The sequence below is a fragment of the Ranitomeya imitator genome, chromosome 2, assembly GCF_032444005.1.
Source record: "Ranitomeya imitator isolate aRanImi1 chromosome 2, aRanImi1.pri, whole genome shotgun sequence".
Lineage (NCBI taxonomy): Eukaryota > Metazoa > Chordata > Amphibia > Anura > Dendrobatidae > Ranitomeya > Ranitomeya imitator.
Window position 1 is genome coordinate 347,970,717 of NC_091283.1, and position 22,598 is coordinate 347,993,314.

Here is a 22,598-nt window from a genome sequence, read left to right on the forward strand (position 1 = left end):
ATATCACTTCCATCATTGAGAATATGTGCTTCTGCATATCGTCATTTGCACTCAATCTCATACTGTACAGCTTTCTTAATAAAAACAACTTGTGATTCAAGCTAGGTCTTTCATACAGTTTTCTTAATGCTTCCCACATTCCCTTAGCTGTTTCTTCATTTCTTATATGTATTAATTGAGCATCATCCACTAATAAGCTAATGGTGGCTCTATCTTTTATATCCTTCTTATCCCATGTCTGATTATCTTGATCTGGTCTTGCTGTAACAATTACTTCCCATAGATCATCCTTAGCCCTCCGTCAGGCGCAATATAGATTCTCGTCAGTTCAGGCGCAATGTGCCTGACAAGCACAGGTCAGAAAACCACCTATAGTAGCTACATATTTCAATTTCAGGACTATAGAAGTAGTCAGTGACCTTCATAGGAATGTATTAAAAGAGATTACACCAAATCAGATGCAAAAAAAAACATTTATTAACCATAAACTTATTAAAACTAAAAGTACAACTTTTCGGTAGTACCGCCAAATAGGCTCCAGTTATCTTTACTTAACTATTGCTTAAATATAAAATTATGGAAAAAAACTTAGAGGATATTGCACTTAGATGTTACTTAATTATTTTCTACTCATCTTCAGTGGTTTCAATTGCAGCAGAAGCAGCACAGGTACACTTAGAAAAGCAAGGCTGGCAGACGAAAGTTGCATGGGAAAGGCAGATTGATTCTTTACATATTTTGCAGTCATATTTAGAAAGCCTTCTGAAACCAGATACAAATGAGCAGGTAGTACAACTGCGTCTTTCAGAAGGTGGTAGAGTCGGTGTTTGTTCTGGAACGTCCTTGGGACGATATCTCTTCAACCGGTGTTGCAGGGCAAGGGGCATTCCAACCGTCTTTGTACTTCTTAGGCTTAGCTCTCCACTCACCAGTTCATTAGCCAATTGTTTTAGGTACATTCTTCTGCGCATTTGTTTAAGTTCATTACCGAGGTAAATTACTTGTGAGTTGATGCCACCCACATTCAGCATTGTAAAGAAGATTACCATCGGCCAGCGTTTGGTATTTCGACTTACATTGAAATTGCCACACATTTGGTCAGCAGTGTCAATGCCGCTTTTGGTCAAATTATAAAAAGTTATGATTTCTGGTTTCCTTAGCTCCCCAGACTCTGGATCAATGGTGTAATCATTATGTAATGAAGAGACCAAAATCACATTTTTCCTCTCGCGTGGGATGTAAGAAACTAAAATCTTTCCATTACTGAACCCAAACATAGTGCTATACTGTTGTTTGCCTTTTGTATATAGAAAATCTGGCGGCAACTGCCTTTTGTTTTTTCTAACAGTTCCCACATATGACAGCTTTTTCGTTTTTAAAAAATCAATCAGATCAAAGTCAGTAAACCAGTTGTCAGCAGTGATATTTCGACCAGATCCAAACATTGGCTCAGCAATTCTCTTTACCACATCACTAGGCTTGTTGCTCACATTGAAAGGACCTGGTGGCTGTCTTCCACAATAAACTTCCATGTTCATAGTGTACATCATCCTTGCATCAACCATGGCAAAAATTTTAATTCCATATTTGTTTGGCTTCGATGGTATATATTGCCGAAAACCACATCTTCCACGGAAACCTGGAAGCATCTCATCAATAGTGAGATTTTGCCCCAGGCAATAGCTTTTTTGACAATTCATAATAAATTGTTGAAATATGTCCCGAATTGGTGCAAGCCGGTCATAACCTTTTCGTTCTGTCCGGGTACTTCGATCATCGAAACGGAGGCAACGGATCAGGACTTTGAATCGTTTCAGATTCATCACAAGGCTGAATTTTTCGATGCCATCACCGTCTGTCCCCCAAAGCTCCTCCAAACTTTGCCTATTTGCTCTGAAAGCACCAGCTAGGTATAACAAGCCAATAAATGCCTTGAGTTCAATCACATCAGTGTTTTTGATGTCCCTCTCTCTGGAGAATTGCTCTTTGATTGTGTCAATATACTGGTTAGTGAACCGAACAATAGTTTCCAACATGCTATCTGTAATTAGATTACTCCAACATTCCACTGCAGTTTTAGCTTTTCTAGCACTTCCAATAACTCCAGGAAGGTGTGTAATCATATTGTGGGATTCTCTGCGCTGTTTGTTCTTGGGTGCCTTTTTGTTCCACTTTGTATTTTTATCTTTGCCCAAATAATAAGCTAGATCTGTGTCTGTTTCCTCTGTATCAGTGTCATCACCATCCTGCTCTGTTCCAGAATCAGTGTTACATTCTGCTACCTCATCTTCAGATGAAATGTCACTAGATTCCTCTAAATCCTCAGTTACTGCTGGTTCTTCCTCATCATCTTCTAACAAAAAAATCTTCATTTCTTCTAAATGAAGGGGTTTAGATGAATCATACTGTTTTCTGGCCATTGCAGCAGAAAATCTGAAGCAAGAGAGAAAGAGTATGTGTTAGGGCGCAATGTGCCTTAGAAGCCACCCTCCTTTTGTCTAACAAAACAGTACTTATGTACACTAACTTAGCATTAATCCTTCATAAAACAAGCTAAATACACAATCGTGATGAATAAAAAAAGAAAATACTAACCTTTCAATTTGTGTTGAAATCAGGCGCAATGTGCCTGAGAAGCCAAAGTGTTGATATCTGCTCACTAGAAGGTCTGCTGAGTCACTGTGATATCAGGTTTCACAGAGCCTGTAGAGTCAGGAGATAACTAGGAGGGGTGGGGTTTTCTGATAAGTGGGCAAGGAGAGAGAAGTGAAACTAATTACTGTGTGCCTGTCAGATCTATTGCGCCTGACGGAGGGTTTTAGATGACAACATCTCTACTTTGAATTTCCATAACTGATAATTTTCACTATTCAGTTTAGCTACTGTAAATTTCAGTTCTGTGTTACTCATCATCTTTATATAGTCTTACTTGTTTAGAGAGTTGTACTGAAGATATTCTCCTGTATGTCCTGTGAATTCTCTGCAATTATATCCAGCTTCTGGGATGCTGAATTCCTCTGTCACTCTGTATCTGGATTTAGTTCCTTCTGTTTACAGAGCTTATCTGTGTGCTCCGTTATCTGGGCTATAAACCAGGATCCTTCTGCCTGAGCTTGTAGTGCAGACCTGTAGTGTCTGGGGTGCCTGGGTTGCCTGGAGTTATCTGGGGTGCCTGGGGTTATCTGGGATGCCTGGGCCCATAACCTGTTGCAGAGTGCGTCTTCTTGCAGTCACAGCTGTACTTAGGAGAGCTTCAATCAGCAAGATATCTTGAGTAAACAGTATTTACTTCATACTGGATAAACATGAGATACAATTCAGTGTCACACAGTCCGTGCACTGAAGACAACACATTCATGAAGAAAAGCAAAACCGAAAGTAAGAAAACAACCAACCACTGAGAGCTTCCCTCCCCACATTACAGCAAGTATATGACTTTACACACTATCGCCATCTGCTGTCTGGTTAGTATAAAGTCCTCCTTTCACTTATAATAAGTCCCAATCTGTTGCATATGCCAACACATACTTCCTGTAACGTGGATGGATTGGCACATGAAAGTAAGCATCTTTCAGGTCGATGGTTGCCATGAAGTAATGAGGCACTATCAGGGGAAATCGCTGATTTTACCAACCCCATCTTGAATCTCCGATATGTAATATGGCGGTTGAGACCCTTCAAATTTATGATGTGTGCCTCTCCTGAAGGTTTTTTTTTTTTTTTTTAACCAAGAAGAGTCGAGAGTAGTGACCTTTTCCCCACTTATCCACTGGTACTGGTGAGATTGCATTTGATTTTAGCAGATCCTGTAGACCTGATATCAGCAGGAGTTGGGCTCCCTGAGATGGTAGGGAGGCAACTGAGACCTCGAGGAAGGAAGGACTCGAACTCTATAAGGCCCTCCTTGATTACATTGAGGACCCACCGACAATTGGAAATGGTCTGCTAACGGTGGATAAAATTTGAGAGCCTCCCCCCCCCACTGAGTCAGAGTCATTGCTTATCCTGTTGGTGTTGCTGCTGGAGAACAAGGATGTTTTTGTCCTTCCTTTTAGCATAGCATTACCACTCCACATATTAAGCCAGAGGGCTCTTCTGGCAGAGCTAGACTGAACCAGGGACCTGGCAGCAATACGAACAGATTCCATAGACGCATCAGCCAAGAATGCAGTCACCTTTTGGAGTATAGGAAGAGAGCCCAACAACTCCCCTTTTGAGGTTCCCTGAGAGATGCGATTCTCTAACTGATCCAGCCATCGGAAGAGGGATCTGGCAATACAGGTGGAAGCTATGTTGGACCTGAGTGCAGAGGTTAAAGTCTCCCATGTTTTTTTTTCAATTAGGCTTTCTATCTTCCTATCCATTGGATCCTTAAGCTGTGAAGAATCCTCAAAGGGGAGTGCAGGTTTTTTTGGCTACTCTCGCCACTGTACGTCCACCTTAGGAATATCCCACCTAGCCAATTCGCCCTCCAGAGGTAAAACCGGATTACTTACCGGTAATACTCTTTTATAGAGTCCACGACTGCACCCACTGAGAGAGGGGATCCGCCCCTAGGAACAGGAAACCTACAGAGAGATAAAAAGGGGCGGCTCCCCTCACTCCCTTAGTTGGATTACAGAGAATGAGAGGAACCGCCACACAAGCATTAGTCAATTGCTCCGCAAGTTATTTAAAGTATGAATCTATTTACATCTCTAGATATATACAACTGTATATCCTTCTATATATAAGTTTCTCCCCTTATGCTGAGCATACCAGACCAATCGCCTCTCTGATCTATCGAGAAAGCATTATTCCAGACCTCTTCATTTGGCCCTGAATGACAAAGAGTCCTGCTCTGCCTCTAGGGTCTAGTCCTATCTAGAATAGGCCAAGACAGCTCTCTTCATGTCTAACGTGTTACATTTTTCCTCCTCCGGTGTTGTCGGGTTATCAAAAAAGGAGGGAAGATAAATCTCCTGGGATCTATGGAATTTAGTAGACACCTTAGGAAGGTAGGAAGGGTCCTATCGTGGAAAATTGACAAAGGGAGGATCTATTGACAGGGCCTGGATATTACTCACTCTTCTTGCTGATACCAAGACCACTAATAAGGCTGTCTTTAATTAAATGTATTTTAAAGAGGCTGAGTGTAACGGCTCAAATGGACCCCCTGTCAATGCATTAAGAACTAGGATGAGATCTGGAGATGGAATATGAGAAATATGCACTGGGTCCTCTCAATGGCATGCTGAAACAAACCTAGCTACCCATCTGTCTCCAGCAACATTGTAACTATATAAGGCTCCCAGTGCCGATATTTGGACCTTCAAGGTGTTTACTGATAGACCCAACTCCCAACCTCTCTGCAGGAATTCTAGTGTAGCAGGGACAGGAACCTCATTATATAAGGCCTCCGAATGGAAACTAAGACATTTTTTCAAAATTCTAGCATAAATTTTGGTTGTAGCCTCCTTCCTACTATTCAGGAGGGCATGTATTACATATTCTGAGAATCCTCTTAGTCTCAGCAACTGCCTCTCAAGTTCCATGCCGTCAGGCATAGGCCCTTCACCTGAGGAGGATAAGAGGGCGCTTGAGAAAGCAGCAGCCGATCCCAATGGAGGATCCAAGGGTCGGAGACTGACATGGCTCTGAGCCATGAAAACCACAGCCTTTTGGGCCAAAACGGGGCTATCAAGATCACTTTCGCTCTTTCCTCCCTTATTTTTCTGATGACTATTGGTAGAAGCCTGATGAAAGGTCCATGGGGACTGAAGGGAGTCGAGTACATCTGGATGGCCCTCTCTGCATTGCGAAGTGAACCTTTTGACCTGCCGGTTGTTTCTTGTAGCAAAGAGGTCTATCTCCAGCATGCCCAACATGTCCGTTATCTTCTTGAAAATACAATGGTTGAGCACCCATTCCCCCTTATGCAGGGTATGGCGACTTAGGAAGTCTGCTACAGAGTTGTCTACACCCCTGATGTGCAGGGCTGACAGGGACAAGAGATGTATTTCGGCCAGATTTAGGATCCTGTCCGTGGTAGACATCAGAGTTCCTGATAGTGTTCCTCCTTGATGATTTAAATATGCTACTGCCGTGGTGTTGTCTGATAGAACTCTTGTATGAGTTCCTTGCAGCTGTGGAAGAAAATTATGTATGGCATGATAAATCGCTTTTAACTCCCTTAAATTTGAAGAGTCGTTTTCTTCAGTTAGAGACCACGGTCCCTGAACTATGTTTTCCCTTAAATGCGCTCCCCCCCAAAGGGGCTGGCATCCGTGGAAATTGTTTTTGGGGGTTTTACTACCCACAGAACTCCTCTCTCGAGGTGTCTTAGATCTAGCCACCATTCCAGGGATCTAACTACCTCAGTTGAAAGTGACATTACTCCCTACAACTGTCCCTGCAGTCTTTCCTCTTCCTGTAAGATGGCTCGCTGTAGCTGTCTAGTATGGAATGGGCCCACTGCACTACAGGGATACATGATGTAAGAGAGCCAAGCAGAGACATACCCTCCCTCAGGGACATTCTAGGGTTGTCAATTGCTGAACGTACTTTATTAACTATTGTTAATTTCTTCGCTTTCGGAAGGAGGCATTTCTGACTTAGAGTCTAGATGAAGGCCCGGGAACGTCTGGCAGGTTATCAGGAGCAACCTGGATTTTTTTGTAGTTGATCAGCCAACCCAAATCCTGCAAAAGATGAAATTACATCAACTAGCCGCCGCTCACATTGGAAGGCTGAGTTTCCTACCACTAGAAGATCGTCCAGGACGGGACTATTAAAAAGTGTCCTTTAACCGTAAATGCAACATCACCTCCAGCATTAACTTGGTGAAGACCCGGGGCACCATGGACAATCCAAAAGGCACTGGAGATGACGGATCTGACCTTTTAACACGACCGCCAACCGGAGGTATTTTTGATGCAAGACATGAATTGGGAGACAGTAATATGCATCTTTGAGATCCAGGACTGCCATGAAGCACCTGGGAAATTAAATTTTTATGGCTGATCGAATGGAATCCATTTTGAAGGTCCGAGATATTAGAAAGGTGTTCAGCCTTCTTAAAATTAATTTTTGACCTATAAGAGCATCTGGCTTAGAGCAGGGGTCCTAATACTCCACAAAGAACCACAGTCCATAAATCCCATAAAATATACCTTTATTGAACATACAAAATTATAAAATTGAACAACGGAAAAGATACATCGGGACAAGTGGGGGCTAGTGAGAAAACTGTACGGCAGTAAAACACAGGGCTACAGGATACTCCCCACCGTGTCAGCACATCATGTCCCATAATATATACTCCAACGAGTAATGTAAACAAGCACACATAATAGGGCACTGGTAGCTAACACTAAGGCCAGAGACAATATACAAGCAATAAGGTGCAAGTGCACATGTAGCAAAAAATCACTGCATACCGGCCAAGTACCAGCATAGAGTACAAAGAGGTGTTTACCTGATGTTTGCTGGCCGGTGGGGGACCTGAGCCAACCCTGACGCACGTTTCGGAGCCTAACGGGGCTCCTTCACCCTGAGGAAGGAGCCCCGTTAGGCTCCGAAACGCGCGTCGGGGTTGGCTCAGGTCCCCCACCGGCCAGCAAACATCAGGTAAACACCTCTTTGTACTCTATGCTGGTACTTGGCCGGTATGCAGTGATTTTTTGCTACATGTGCACTTGCACCTTATTGCTTGTATATTGTCTCTGGCCTTAGTGTTAGCTACCAGTGCCCTATTATGTGTGCTTGTTTACATTACTCGTTGGAGTATATATTATGGGACATGATGTGCTGACACGGTGGGGAGTATCCTGTAGCCCTGTGTTTTACTGCCGTACAGTTTTCTCACTAGCCCCCACTCGTCCCGATGTATCTTTTCCGTTGTTCAATTTTATAATTTTGTATGTTCAATAAAGGTATATTTTATGGGATTTATGGACTGTGGTTCTTTGTGGAGTATTAGGATTTCTGTTTACAGTTGTCCCTATTTTTTAGTCCAAATATACACACATGATATATTAATAGTAATATTGGTACTTTTTTTACTTGTAATCTGTGTGTAATATGTGTGTCACAACTTTATTATACATTAGAGCAGGGGTGTCAAACTGCATTCCTCGAGGGCTGCAAACAGGTCCTGTTTTCAGGATTTCCTTGTACTGCACAGGTGATAATTTAATCACCTACACAAATAATGAGTTGGTGATTAAATCATCACCTGTGCAGTACAAGGAAATCCTGAAAACATGACCTGTTTGCAACCCTCGAGGAATGCAGTTTGACACCCCTGGCTTAGAGACCAGAAATAAGGGGGAGTAAAATGCCTTCCCTCTTTGATCTGCCGGAACCTCTTTAAGTAAATTAAGGAGATAAAAAAAAGCGCAAATAGGGTCTTATCCTTCGGATTAATTGTAGTTTTTAATAAGGAACTGCTCATCTGATGGCATAAAGCAAAAGCATGTGTGTATTGGCTGCTGCAGATCCATGGACCGCCCACGCGACCTTCTCAGACGTTTGTAAAAGGATAATTTGTGGATTAAATCCGCGCTGCCACAATGATACCTATAAGCCACAAATCATTTACAAAAGGAACCTCTAAGAACACGTTTAGCTAACAGACCCTTAATTTCCAACTCCAAAGCCTCCTGCTGAGCCTGAGACTTTAGAGAAGTCAATAGGAAGGAGTCCGGGGGGACCCGGGCAAACTCTAATCTTAAGCCAGATGTCACGAGGCTAATGGCCCAGGAGATAGAGGTTATTGCCTTCCATTGTCGGCAGAAGTGTAACAACCTGCCACCCACCGGCAGGTCGGAGCTACCGGGATTTATCTCCACTCCTGAAGGGACGTCTGCCAAACAGGTTACCCTTCTGCTTAGCATCTTTATTGCCCCAGCGGTCTTGGTTCCTATAGTGTTTTTCCTGTTGAATGTTTAAAGCCTCCCTTCCTGAAAGCTCTCCTATAGGATGGAATGCATGCATTAGGTAACCCCTTCTTCCTTTTGCCAGCTTTGGTGAGAATTTAGTCTAATATTGTGCCAGACAGGTACTCACCTTGGCATGGTATGGCACAGAGTTTTGATTTGATCTGGGCGTCACCTCTCCAGCCATTTGTTGTGAATTCCGTTCTTGGGCTCCCTCCGGTGGTTGTAAATGGCACTTTTGTGAATTCTGCCCTTGGGCTCCCTCTGGTGGTTTTGAGTGGAACTGCCGCTCCTTGGGTTTAGCTTTAGCAGCTGCTTTCACTAATAGTCTCTCCTGGCTCTGCTATTTAACCTGGCTCTAGTCTTCAGCCTACGCCACTTGTCAATGTTCTCTGGCTGGATTCACATCTCTGCTTGGATTCTCCTGGTTTCCTGACCAGTTCTGCAAAGATAAGTTCTGGCTTTGCTCATTTCAGTCCACATGTTGAGGACTTATTGTTCTGTGCATTCTATTTTTGTCCAGCTTGTCATTATGGATTTTTTCTGTTAGCTGGAAGCTCTGGGAAGCAGATTTACCCTCCACACCTTTAGTCAGGTGTGGAGATTTTGTAAACTCTGTGTGGATTGTTTTGTAGTTTTTATACTGACCGCACAGTATCCTTTCCTGTCCTATCTATCAAGCTAGACTGGCCTCCTATGCTAAAATATGATTTCTTGTTTACGTATGTTATTTTCCCCTCCTCTCACCGTCAATATTTGTGGGGGGGCTATCTTTCCTTTGGGGATTTTCTCTGAGGCAAGATAGGTTTCCTGTTTCCATCTTTAGGGGAAGTTAGATCTTAGGCTGTGCCGAGGGGTCTAGGGAGCGTCAGGTACCCCCCACGGCTATTTCTAGTTGCGCTGCTAGGTTCAGGGTCTGCGGTCAGTACAGATACCACCTCCTTCAGAGCTTGTCTCATGTTGTTCCTAAACCACCAGATTATAACACCATTTAACCATAAGGCCCGACAGGCTGCATTAGATAATCCTGCTGATTTTGCTGCTAGAAGCAGAGAATCGGCCGAGGCGTCTTCCAAGAATGCTGCTGCACCTCTGATTAGAGGGATAGAGGCACATAATTTGTCCCTGGATAAATCAGCTTTTATATTCTCCTCCAATTGATCTACCCAAACTAGCATGGATCTTGCTGGTTTAAAGGCTCCTGTACATGCCTCCCAGGATTTTTTAAGGATAGTATCCGCTTTACGATCTAGGGGGTCAGAAAGCATTCCTGAGTCCTCCACTAGTAAAGAAGAACGACGGGATGTATGGCCGCATCTACTTTGGGAGCTTTTACCCAAGAGGCTAGACAGGGATACTGTCACTTAGATGTTGAGGGAAGGAAACCTCTCTGACCTTGCTTCCCCCATTCTTGTTTCACTAGTTCTTTGACCGCCGGTATTACCAGAAAAGCTTGCCTCTTCACCCGAGAGAGACCTGCAAGCATAATTTCCTGAGGTATTTTGGGGGTCTTTGGTATCCGTAAACCCCATAGTCTTCCGAACTGATCTGACAAGGTTATTAATACGGTCAGTCAGAAAGCAATTATGCGCCTCCTCTTCTGAAGATAATATCTCCCGGGAGGAATCTGAGCCGAGCTCGCCACTGTCCGAAGAGGACTTGGACATAGGGGAGGTATATTCCCTGCTGGGCCTCTGCTCTTTGCTTTCGCCGGAACCCCCCCAGGGCCTGCAGCTCTTCCCTAATCATACGTCTAATGTCCTCCATTTTTACTGAGGACTCCTCCTGCAGAGTATGCCCAATGCAGATCTGACATAGCCTTTTGGTATAAGTATCCGGAAGGGGCTGGGAACACAGGGCACATTCCTTATGCTTAGATTTTCCAGTCTTTTTAGCCTGAATGATATATAGAAAGAAGGGGCTGTCAGCTTAATAGGTGTAATTAGTAACACTCACCCAGTGAAGCTTGTCAATATGGTACCGGTTGCGGAGGTGCAGGCCCAGGCTGAGATGTGGAATGACTCGACTTTTTTGCCTTTACCACTTATGTTTGGAACCGCTCTGTCCGAAGCATCCACTGCCATTTTTTCTGCTACTGTGCATAGGCACCACCACTTCTTCCAGTGGGTGCATAGCGGGGTCATTTGGGGACGAAATCGCTGCACACTAGTAGGAATGTAACCAGTGTTTTAATGCAGCATGCCCCATTAGCGTTGGAATCCTCAAGAAAAATTTTTTTTTTTTCCTTCACCCGGAAGTGTTACCATGCCTTCCGGGTCACGCGCCCCCACTCTGTGCGCCTGCACAGCCTTGCCGCTCTGTACAGGCGCACAGACTCTTCTACCTCCCCGGTACCCCCAGAAGCTAAAGCCAGCACTTCCAGGGGAGAGCGCCCTCTTGAGTAACTGCGCATGTGCCTTCAATCTTCGGGGAAACAGCGCGGCCTTGCCGCTCTGCGGCTGATACGCACACCTCAGTTTCAGACAAGTGCCGGCCCATCCAGCCGTACCACACTCTCCACGTGAGCAAGGGCTGCCATCCCCGGACCCTGGCCTCACGGTGTCCATCAGCTGAGGGGGAGCTGAACACAGTATTCCCCCACGCTGCATCCGGTGCTGGAGCCCCTGCTGTTCCCACAGACACTGCACAGTCAGCATCACAGCCCAGGTATCCTCTTGCGACCTTCTCTCCACAGGTTCCCTTAGGAACAGGAAAAAAAAAAAAACAGAGAGCGAGGGGGGCCGCCCCTTTTATCTCTCTGTAGGTTTCCTGTTCCTAGGGGCAGATCCCCTCTCAGTGGGTGCTGTCATGGCGAAGAGAAATTTCGAGGGGGTTCTCAGCCGTTTCTCCGGAAACTCCCATTCCCGAGAGATCACATCCAGGATGTTTTCATGTACCCGGAAACCAATCTGTTTCCCGGCTTTTAATCCTCCAAACATTTCATCCTGACCAGTTTGGGGAACCGATTCCTCCTCCCTCTAACCCCATAGTGCTATGGACTGCACTAACTAACTCCTCCATATATTCTGAGGAGGGGACCACTGCCCGCTTTACCCCCGAGAGGAGAGCAGGTGGGCCAGAAGGTCCCGAATCCTCTGACAAGCAGGGAGACGGGACCAGCACAGAGGAGGAGAGCGGAGCCTACGACCACCACTGCCTGGCTACAAAAACAGATATACTGCAGTCGCCAGCTACACAGCATACAAAAAAAAACAAAAAAAACTTTTTATGCCCCATTGGCACAGGAAAGACACTGGTGAGTAAAAGGTTGGAGGGGTTTTTAACCTCTTGTGCTTCCTGTCCCCCATTAGGGTGTGGTGATGATCTGCTATGCTGTCGTGGAAGGTGACTAGAGAAAATATGAAAAATCAAGAGTGGTAAATGTATGTGTACCTTTAGCATATAATGTGAGTTGACGACCTGTTTTATTTAACCCCTTAGTGACAGCCAATTTGGTACTTAATGGCCAAGCCAATTTTTACAATTCTGACCACTGAAATTTTTCTGAAGTTATAGCTGTAGAATGCTTAAACGTATCCCATTGGTTCTGAGACTGTTTTTTCATGACATATCGTACTTCATGTTGGTGGTAAAAGTTCTTCAATATAACTTGCATTTATTTATGAAAAAAATGGAAATTTGGCAAAAATTTTGAACATTTTGTAATTTTCTAACCCTTAAATCAGAGTCGTGTCACACAAAATACTTAATAAAAAACATTTCCCACATGTCTACTTTACATCAACACAATTTTGAAGACAATCTTTTTTGGTTAGGACGTTAGAAGGGCTAAAAGTTGACCAGCGATCTCATTTTTCCAACAAAATCTACAAAACTGTTTTTTTTTTTTTTTTTAGAAGGTGTATCGGCGGTCGTTAAGATGTTAAGGAATATGGATCTGTCAAAGTCTGATGTTCACAACACATTTCTGGTAGTATACCATGGCATGAACAAAATACATTTCTGGGAACCTGGGAAGAAAAGGTTACAAAACCAACTGTTAATAGTTTGGACTCCACCAATCCATAGTCAGACAGATTGTTGGTTGACCGCTCCTGGAGAGGGTTATAATGGCCTTGGATTTTCTTTCATTTGTACACAAAGATCACGATAAGAGCAAAAAGTATAGTAGTCGATGAGGTCACTCACAATGCAACCCAAGATATCCTCTAAGTAACTAAAGGTTCATTGCACGTTAGCTAATAATAATATCCATGAGTCCAACAACAGGATGACACTAAACAATGCTGTGCATAGCAGAATTGCAAGGAGAAAGCCTCTGCTCTTCACTGCTGCCCATCTGCAGTTTGCCAAAAAGGTCAATGGTGCAAGCCAGAAGGCTATTTAAAGAATGTTTTGTAGGTAGAGACAAAGATAGATTTTTTTTGTTTGTTTAAAAAGCATTAGGTTCGAAGAAAGAAAACTATAGAAATGTGACGTGAGCAATTCATTGGGGAAAAAAAAAAAAAAACCACCAATAAAGTTGAAGCTGCTTTGTACAAAGGAATAGACAAAAAATCCTCCATCCGATGTGCAGGACCAGGTACGGACTGGGGCTGAAATTCAGCCCTGGCATTTGAAATCACACAGGCCCATGTTGTCCCTGTCCTCAAACACCAAATGGGATATATTACCAATATTACCCTGGATGGAGAAAAGCAAGAATTACTACAAGACCAATATTTCTCATAACACTAGTGGCCTGGTGGGGTAAGGGACCGAGTCAGCGACTTTGTGCTCCGTCACAACTCTTAACAGTATGGGTGTCTTGAAAACACCGATTCTGTTAACAACATTGCAAACAAGGCAGCCCACAACCAGGCAGGCCCTTCTGGCATTTGCCAGAATTTCCAGATGGCCAGTCTGGCCTTGTGCAGGACTAAGGAGATAACAATAGATACTGAAAGCAAAAGGCTCATATACTTTTATAACTGACAGAACTTTATTTTTAATTGAGGAAAACTATCTAATAACAGTCTCATATATTTTACCTTATTTGTTTGATTTAATTCACTTTATCTACTTTTTGACTATGGAGAAATATGGAAAATTCTAAAAGGTTCACAAACTTTTAAGCACCAATGTTAAATCAGATGTTAAAAAATGCCTAAAATAAAAGAAGAAATTTGTCAGAAATAAAGAACAGGCTAAAAATGTGAAGAAATTAAACAAACATTGGCTAAAATGCAATAATGAATCAAGCCATTACAGCAAAAATGCGCAGACAACTCCTATACAGATGAATTTAGAGAGCTGCACATGTGTGGCTGCCTCCCCTTTGCCAGCAGTGTGCTATGAGGTTCCATACTGGAGAGACTGTGTTTTGTTTGAGAGTCCCAAACATGGCATCACAGGAGGCCGACACTGCACTCACTCCCTGTAGGGTCCATTGCCCCTCCTTGTTCAGGAAGTCACAGGGGGTGGAGGTGCAGTTACTCACTAGTTTCATGCATCGCTACCCCCTCCAAAAACATCCAAGATCCTGGTTGATGGATAATGGTGGAAAATGAGTGTATTAAACACCTTCTTCTCCACGGTATTCACGGTGGAAAATGAAATGCTAGGTGAAATCCCAAGAAACAATGAAAACCCTATATTAAGGGTCACCAATCTAACCCAAGAAGAGGTGCGAAACCGGCTAAATAAGATTAAAATAGATAAATCTCCGGGTCCGGATGGCATACACCCACGAGTACTAAGAGAACTAAGTAATGTAATAGATAAACCATTATTTCTTATTTTTAGGGACTCTATAGCGACGGGGTCTGTTCCGCAGGACTGGCGCATAGCAAATGTGGTGCCAATATTCAAAAAGGGCTCTAAAAGTGAACCTGGAAATTGTAGGCCAGTAAGTCTAACCTCTATTGTTGGTAAAATATTTGAAGGGTTTCTGAGGGATGTCATTCTGGATTATCTCAATGAGAATAACTGTTTAACTCCATATCAGCATTGGTTTATGAGAAATCGCTCCTGTCAAACCAATCTAATCAGTTTTTATGAAGAGGTAAGCCATAGGCTGGACCACGGTGAGTCATTGGACGTGGTATATCTCGATTTTTCCAAAGCGTTTGATACCGTGCCGCACAAGAGGTTGGTACACAAAATGAGAATGCTTGGTCTGGGGGAAAATGTGTGTAAATGGGTTAGTAACTGGCTTAGTTATAGAAAGCAGAGGGTGGTTATAAATGGTATAGTCTCTAACTGGGTCGCTGTGACCAGTGGGGTACCGCAGGGGTCGGTATTGGGACCTGTTCTCTTCAACATATTCATTAGTGATCTGGTAGAAGGTTTACACAGTAAAATATCGATATTTGCAGATGATACAAAACTATGTAAAGCAGTTAATACAAGAGAAGATAGTATTCTGCTACAGATGGATCTGGATAAGTTGGAAACTTGGGCTGAAAGGTGGCAGATGAGGTTTAACAATGATAAATGTAAGGTTATACACATGGGAAGAAGGAATCAATATCACCATTACACACTGAACGGGAAACCACTGGGTAAATCTGACAGGGAGAAGGACTTGGGGATCCTAGTTAATGATAAACTTACCTGGAGCAGCCAGTGCCAGGCAGCAGCTGCCAAGGCAAACAGGATCATGGGGTGCATTAAAAGAGGTCTGGATACACATGATGAGAGCATTATACTGCCTCTGTACAAATCCCTAGTTAGACCGCACATGGAGTACTGTGTCCAGTTTTGGGCACCGGTGCTCAGGAAGGATATAATGGAACTAGAGAGAGTACAAAGGAGGGCAACAAAATTAATAAAGGGGATGGGAGAACTACAATACCCAGATAGATTAGCGAAATTAGGATTATTTAGTCTAGAAAAAAGACGACTGAGGGGCGATCTAATAACCATGTATAAGTATATAAGGAGACAATACAAATATCTCGCTGAGGATCTGTTTATACCAAGGAAGGTGACGGGCACAAGGGGGCAATCTTTGCGTCTGGAGGAGAGAAGGATTTTCCACCAACACAGAAGAGGATTCTTTACTGTTAGGGCAGTGAGAATCTGGAATTGCTTGCCTGAGGAGGTGGTGATGGCGAACTCAGTCGAGGGGTTCAAGAGAGGCCTGGATGTCTTCCTGGAGCAGAACAATATTGTATCATACAATTATTAGGTTCTGTAGAAGGACGTAGATCTGGGGATTTATTATGATGGAATATAGGCTGAACTGGATGGACAAATGTCTTTTTTTGGCCTTACTAACTATGTTACTATGAGTGCAGCGTTGGCACTCTGTCTTTCATAGAAGCTGCGGTGGAAATAGAAGCAAAGTCAGGGTGTGCAGAGAAAAACAATGACTGACACCAGCGCTGCACTACTGTGCCTAGTATCGCCCTCAATTCAATCTTCAGGGGTGGCACTGATGTCACACTTCTTTTAGCAACACCCTCAAACAAAACAGTGAGTGATGTTAGAAGCAGTGAGTGACAGCAGTGCTGCCGCCTGTTGACGATTCATCTGAAAGTGGTGCTAGAAGCTGGGAGGCAGCTCTGGTGTCATTCACTGCTTCTATCTCTGCTCCCCTGACAATGTCTTTTTTCAGTTAGAATTATGGCGGCAGCAAAAACAGAAGCAGAGTGACAGCGCTGAATACCCTCTCCCCCAGAGTCCATAATCCCAAATCAAGGGTATCTTCAGAGTGGGTAGCGATGAGTAACTGCAGCATTGTCCCCCTGTGATGTCCTGTTGCAGGAGTTGCTGTGGAAGCAGAAGAGAAGCGAGTGCAGCCCCAGCCTCCTGAGACATCACATTTGTGATGCCTCCCAAACGAAACATCACAAGTACAGTAACATAAAAAAAAAAAAAACACAAAAAAAACCACATTTATGGATGTAGCGTATTGTGTAATAAAACAAATTACAAAAGAGGTGCTACCGCCTCACCAACACCGGAGCTCCTGCAACCCTCAACCTACTGTCTCCTTCCCCATAATCCTGTAGAATGTAAGCCCGCAAGGGCAGGGTCCTCACCCCTCTGTATCAGTCTGTCATTGTTAGTTTGTTTACTGTAAGTGATATCTGTAACTTGTATGTAACGCCTTCTCATGTAAAGCACCATGGAATCAATGGTGCTATATAAATAAATAATAATAAAAAAGAGGTTAAGGGCAATCATTTCCTACCTTCTCTGTTAGCAATCATGAGTAATGAGCACAATAACATACTCAGTCTCAGATTTCAGCGGATCACTCCGGGGTCACATGATCGCAGTTGTAGCCTGCACGATCACAGTGTCTTCTGTGTGGAGCAGCAGTTACTTTCCCAATGTAAAAAATTCAAAAAGTGACCTCCGCTCCACATAGCCGACCCTATGTAATTTGTCCGGTCACAAGTGTGGTCATGTGACGAAGGATCGCCGCTGAAAACAGCCACCTATCAGCATGTTATTAAACTCATTACACGTGTAAACTAAAATGATAACAAAGGAGGAAATAGGAGAAAACAAACACACTAGAGTGGTTCTTTAAGAAAGTGAAGAGCGTACGGCCGATGGCCTGGGTCCTGTGAAACGCTTTACTCCGATCAAGTCCAGGTACTTTAAAAAGGGATGGTGTCAACATTTTTATTTTTGTCTTAATTATTCAATAAATTATGTTCAATACAAAATTCAAATGTACTATTTTGACTTTTTTTTCTATTCAACCATTGGGGGCTGCCATTTGCTGGTGTGTAACGACACTTACATACCACAAAACAGCAGCCCCTGTACATAATCTGCGGTCTCTGTCCGCCCGCATCCCCTATACTATGGCTGCCTCCTACTGTTACCTGGGCACGCCCCAAGGACTGTCAATGTCACAGCTGTGGGAGGACTTGGCACCATTTTTGTGAAGCCCAGTGTGTATGCTGTGGGCTACACTTTCCTACTGTCACCATTCATTGCTCAGCGCAAGCCGAGCGGTGACAGGAGCTGTCAGCCAGGGAGCGATGACAGCAGATTTGGGGGAGCGGAGGTCCTGGATGAGGCGAGCATTGCAGCTAGACGTCAATATTACACTACATCACTGCTCATCTACATGCTCAGAGAAGAGCAGAGAAACCAAAGTGCTCTGAACACACTGGCAGAGCTCTGCTATATCACTGTAAATTGACATAATAGAGCAGTGTATATAATGGCCATCATGGTGATTATGTGGGGATATTATACTATATGGAGCACAATGTGGGGACAATATACTACAGTATATGGAGGACCATATTATGGGGAATCTAAGGGGTTCAATAAGGTGAAAGTTACATTGTAAAGGCTGCAAAGCTATGAGATCTTCTCCTCCATGACTCCGCATAATAATATTTTTTATTTATTTATTTATTTATTTTTTGGGGGGGGGACGTTCTAATCAGAACTTCAATGGGGCCCCATGATTTCTATATATGCCTCTGGTGATACCACCCACAGAAGTGTATTTGATGCCCTCCCCCGTATATCTAATGCCAATTACATTATGCCACTGCTCCCGCAAAAGTAGACAGAGCGAAGTAACACGTTTCTAAGGGAGCAGTGGTGCAATGTGTGATACCACTCTGTCCACTTCTAAGGGAGTAGTAATGTAGTGGACAGAGCGGGGGTCACACATTACACCACTGTTCCCAGAGAAGTAGATGGAGCTGGGGGTTACACATTACTACCATAGAAGTAGACAGAGCAGAGTCTACTTGGGAACAGTGGTGTAATGCGGTATATATAAGGAATAGGGTGCACTAAACAGCTACAACATGTAACAATGGTAGTAGTGCTACATCTTGCATGGGAATTATACTAAACAGGAACAAAAGAGCCAATACAGATTGGACGTGCACATCTACTATATAATTGTCTAAGGGTCTCTTCCGTCTGTCCTTCTGTCTGTCATGGATATTCATTGGTCGCGGCCTCAGTCTATCATGGAAATCCAAGTCGCTGATTGGTTGCCGCAAAATAGCCACGACCAATCAGTGACGGGCACAGTCCGGAAGAAAATGGTGGCTCCTTACTCCCCGCAGTCAGTGCCCAGCACCCGCATACTCCCCTCCGGTCACCGCTAACAACGTTAATGCCGGCGGTAACGGAGTGCGTTACCCGCGGCATAACCCCGGGTTAATGCCGGCGATAACGGACCGCGTTATGCCATGGGTAACGCATTCCATTACCGCCACTATTAACCCTGTGTGTCCCCAACTTTTTCCTATTGATGCTGCCTATGCGGCATCAATAGTAAAAAATGTAATGTTAAAAATAATAAAAAAAAACCTGCTATACTCACCCTCCATTGTCCGCTGAGCCGTTCGCGCCGGCCGCCATCTTCCATTCCCGGCGATGCATTGCGAAATTACCCAGAAGACTTAGCGGCGTCGCGAGACCGCTAAGTCATCTGGGTAATTTCGCAATGCATCCTGGGAACGGAAGATGGCGGCAGCCGCGCGCCTATCGCCGGAGCTCCGCTGGTCCCCAAGAGGTGAGGCCCACGTAGTATATTGCCCAGCCACGTAGTATACAGCACAGAGCCACATAGTATATTGGACAGCGACGTAGTATACAGCACAGAGCCACGTAGTATATTGCACAGCGACGTAGTATACAGCACAGAGCCGCGTAGTGTATTGCACAGCAAGGTAGTATATTGTCCAGCCACGTAGTATACAGCACAGCAACGTAGTATATTGCCCAGTCTTGTAGTATACAGCACAGAGCCACGTAGTATATTGCACAGCGACGTAGTATATTGCCCAGTGATGTAGTATATTACCGAGCCACGTATGTCACAGGTTAAAAAAATAAAAAATAAACATACTCACCTAACGATCCGAGGGCCCCTTGTAGTTTAACATACTCACCATTCTGGTCGCTGCTCCTCAGCGTCCCGTCTTTCCGCCTCCTGGGATCCAGCGGCGCTGTGCAGATGGGCACGCGGCTGCCGCCATCTTGCGTTCCCAGGATGCTTTGCGAAATTACCCATATGACTTAGCGGTCTCGTGAGACCGCTAGATCTTGTGGGTAATTTCGCAAAGCATCGCTGGGAAAGGAAGATGGCGGCAGGTGCGAGCGGTGCAGCGGACAACGGAGGGTGAGTATAGCAGGTTTTTTTGTTTTTTTACTATTTTTAACATTACTTTTTTTTTTTCTTACTATTGATGCCGCATAGGCAGCATCAATAGTAAAAGGTTGGGGACACACAGGGTTAATAGCGGCGGTAACGGAATGCGTTACCCGCTGCATAACGCGGTCCGCTATCGCCGGCATTAACCCTGTGTTAGCGGTGACCAGAGGGGAGTATGGAGCGGGCACCGGGGACACTGACTGCGGGGAGCGGAGCGCCGGGGACACTGACTGCGGGGAGTATGGAGCGGGCGCCAGCTACTAACTGCGGGGAGTATGGAGCAGCCATTTTCTTCCGGACTGTGCCCGTCGCTGATTAGTCGTGGCTGTTTTGTGGCGATGAATCAGCGACTTGGATTTCCATGATAGACAGAGGCCACGACCAATGAATATCCGTGACAGACAGACAGGACAGACGGAAGTACCCCTTAGACAATTATATAGTAGATTTTTTATTTAAATTATTTTTTTAACAGGGATATGGTGCGCACACTGCTGTATACTACGTGGGCTGTGTTAGATACTGCGTGGCTCTGTGCTGTATACTACATAGGCACTGTTATATACTATGTGGGCTGTGTGATATACTCTGTGGGCTGTGCTATATACTACGTGGCCACTGTTAAATACTGCGTGGGCTGTCTATATACTACGTGGCTCTGTGCTGTATACTACATAGCTGGGCAATATACTACGTGGCTGGGCAATATACTACGTGGCTGGGCAACATACTACGTGGCTGGGCAACATACTACGTGGCTGGGCAACATACTACGTGGGCTGGGCAACATACTACGTGGGCTGGGCAATATACTACGTGGGCATGCATATTCTAGAATACCCGATGCGTTAGAATCGGGTCACCATCTAGTCTACTATATAATTGTCTAAGGGTCACTTCCGTCTGTCTGTCTTTCTGTCACAGATATTCATTGGTTGCGGCCTCTGTCTGTCATGGAAATCCAAGTTGCTGATTGGCAAAATGCCCACGACCATTGCCACGACCAATCAGCGACGGGCACAGTCCGGCGGCAACATGGTGGCCGCTCCTTCCTACCCGCAGTCAGTGCCCGCTCCATACTCCCCTACAGTCAGCGCTCACACAGGGTTGATGGCAGCGCTAATGGACCACGTTATGCCACGGTGTAACGCATTCCATTAACGCCGCTATTAACCCTGTGTGACCAACTTTTTTACTATTGATGCTGCCTTTGCAGCATCAATAGTAAAAAGATCTAATGTTAAAAATAATTTAAAAAAATAAAAAAATCATCTTATACTCACCTTCCGGCGCCTTTCCCGCTCCTCGCGACGCTCCAGTGACCGGTCCATTCATTGTGATCTCGCGAGATGACGTAGCGGTCTCGCGGGACCTCAATGCACTCGAGACCGGAGCGCGCGAGGAGCGTCCGTAAACCCTTCCTGGATCCAGGGGTCAACGGAAAGTGAGTATATAACTATTTTTTTATTTAAATTCTTTTTTTTTTTTTTTAAACAGGGATATGATGCCCACATTGCTATATACTACGTGACTGGGCAATATACTATGTGGCTGGGCAATATACTACGTGGACATGCATATTCTAGATACCCAATGCGTTAGAATCGGGCCACCATCTAGTCTAATATATAAATGAGTACATGTTTTCATTGATACATATGAACACACACAGAGGAAGGAAAGGAAGGAAAAAAAACAAAACAAAAAAAAAAAAAAAAACCCACAAGAGGTGCCAAGCCGCACCTCTGTTTATAATGAGTATAGAAAATCCACATGAATAATGCGATGCAGTAAACATTATGAAAAAACACGAGAGCTATATATATATATATATATATATATATATATATATATATATATAATATCTCTCCTTCTGGAAACATGGAATAGTGTGCTTTATATGAAGCCCATAGAAATACATGCCACGAACCATATATAATAATATGTAGTGACTCGTGAGGCTTAGGCCGGCGTCACACACAGCGTAAAACAATACGGTCCGTATATTACGGCCGTAATACGCTGAAAAGTCCCGAAAAAAGTGGTCCGTAGCTCCTCCGTAGGCAGGGTGTGTCAGCGTTTTTTGCGCATGGCATCCTCCGTATGTAATCCGTATGGCATCCGTACTGCGTGGTTTTCTCGCAGGCTAGCAAAACCAACATACCGCTATAGAAGTGATCCATGTGTCCCAAAAAGAAAAGAAAATATATATATACTGTCTATATATATATATATATATATATATATATATATATATATATATATATATATATATATATATATATATATATATATATATATGTCAGTAGACACATATATTAGAGAGAAAAGCCGGTAATTCAGTGCCGTGTACAGTAAAATCACACTGACAGCTTACAGTAGAATAGGTAGAATAAATGTGTACACATAGAATAGGTATATATATATATGTCAGTGAGACACATATATGTATATATATTCATATTTATTCCAGCGCTAGACAGCTTGAAAGCCGGTAATTCAATTACCGGCTTTTTCCTTCTCCTTCCTAAAACCCGACATGATTTGAGACATGGTTTACATACAGTAAACCATGTCTTCTCTCC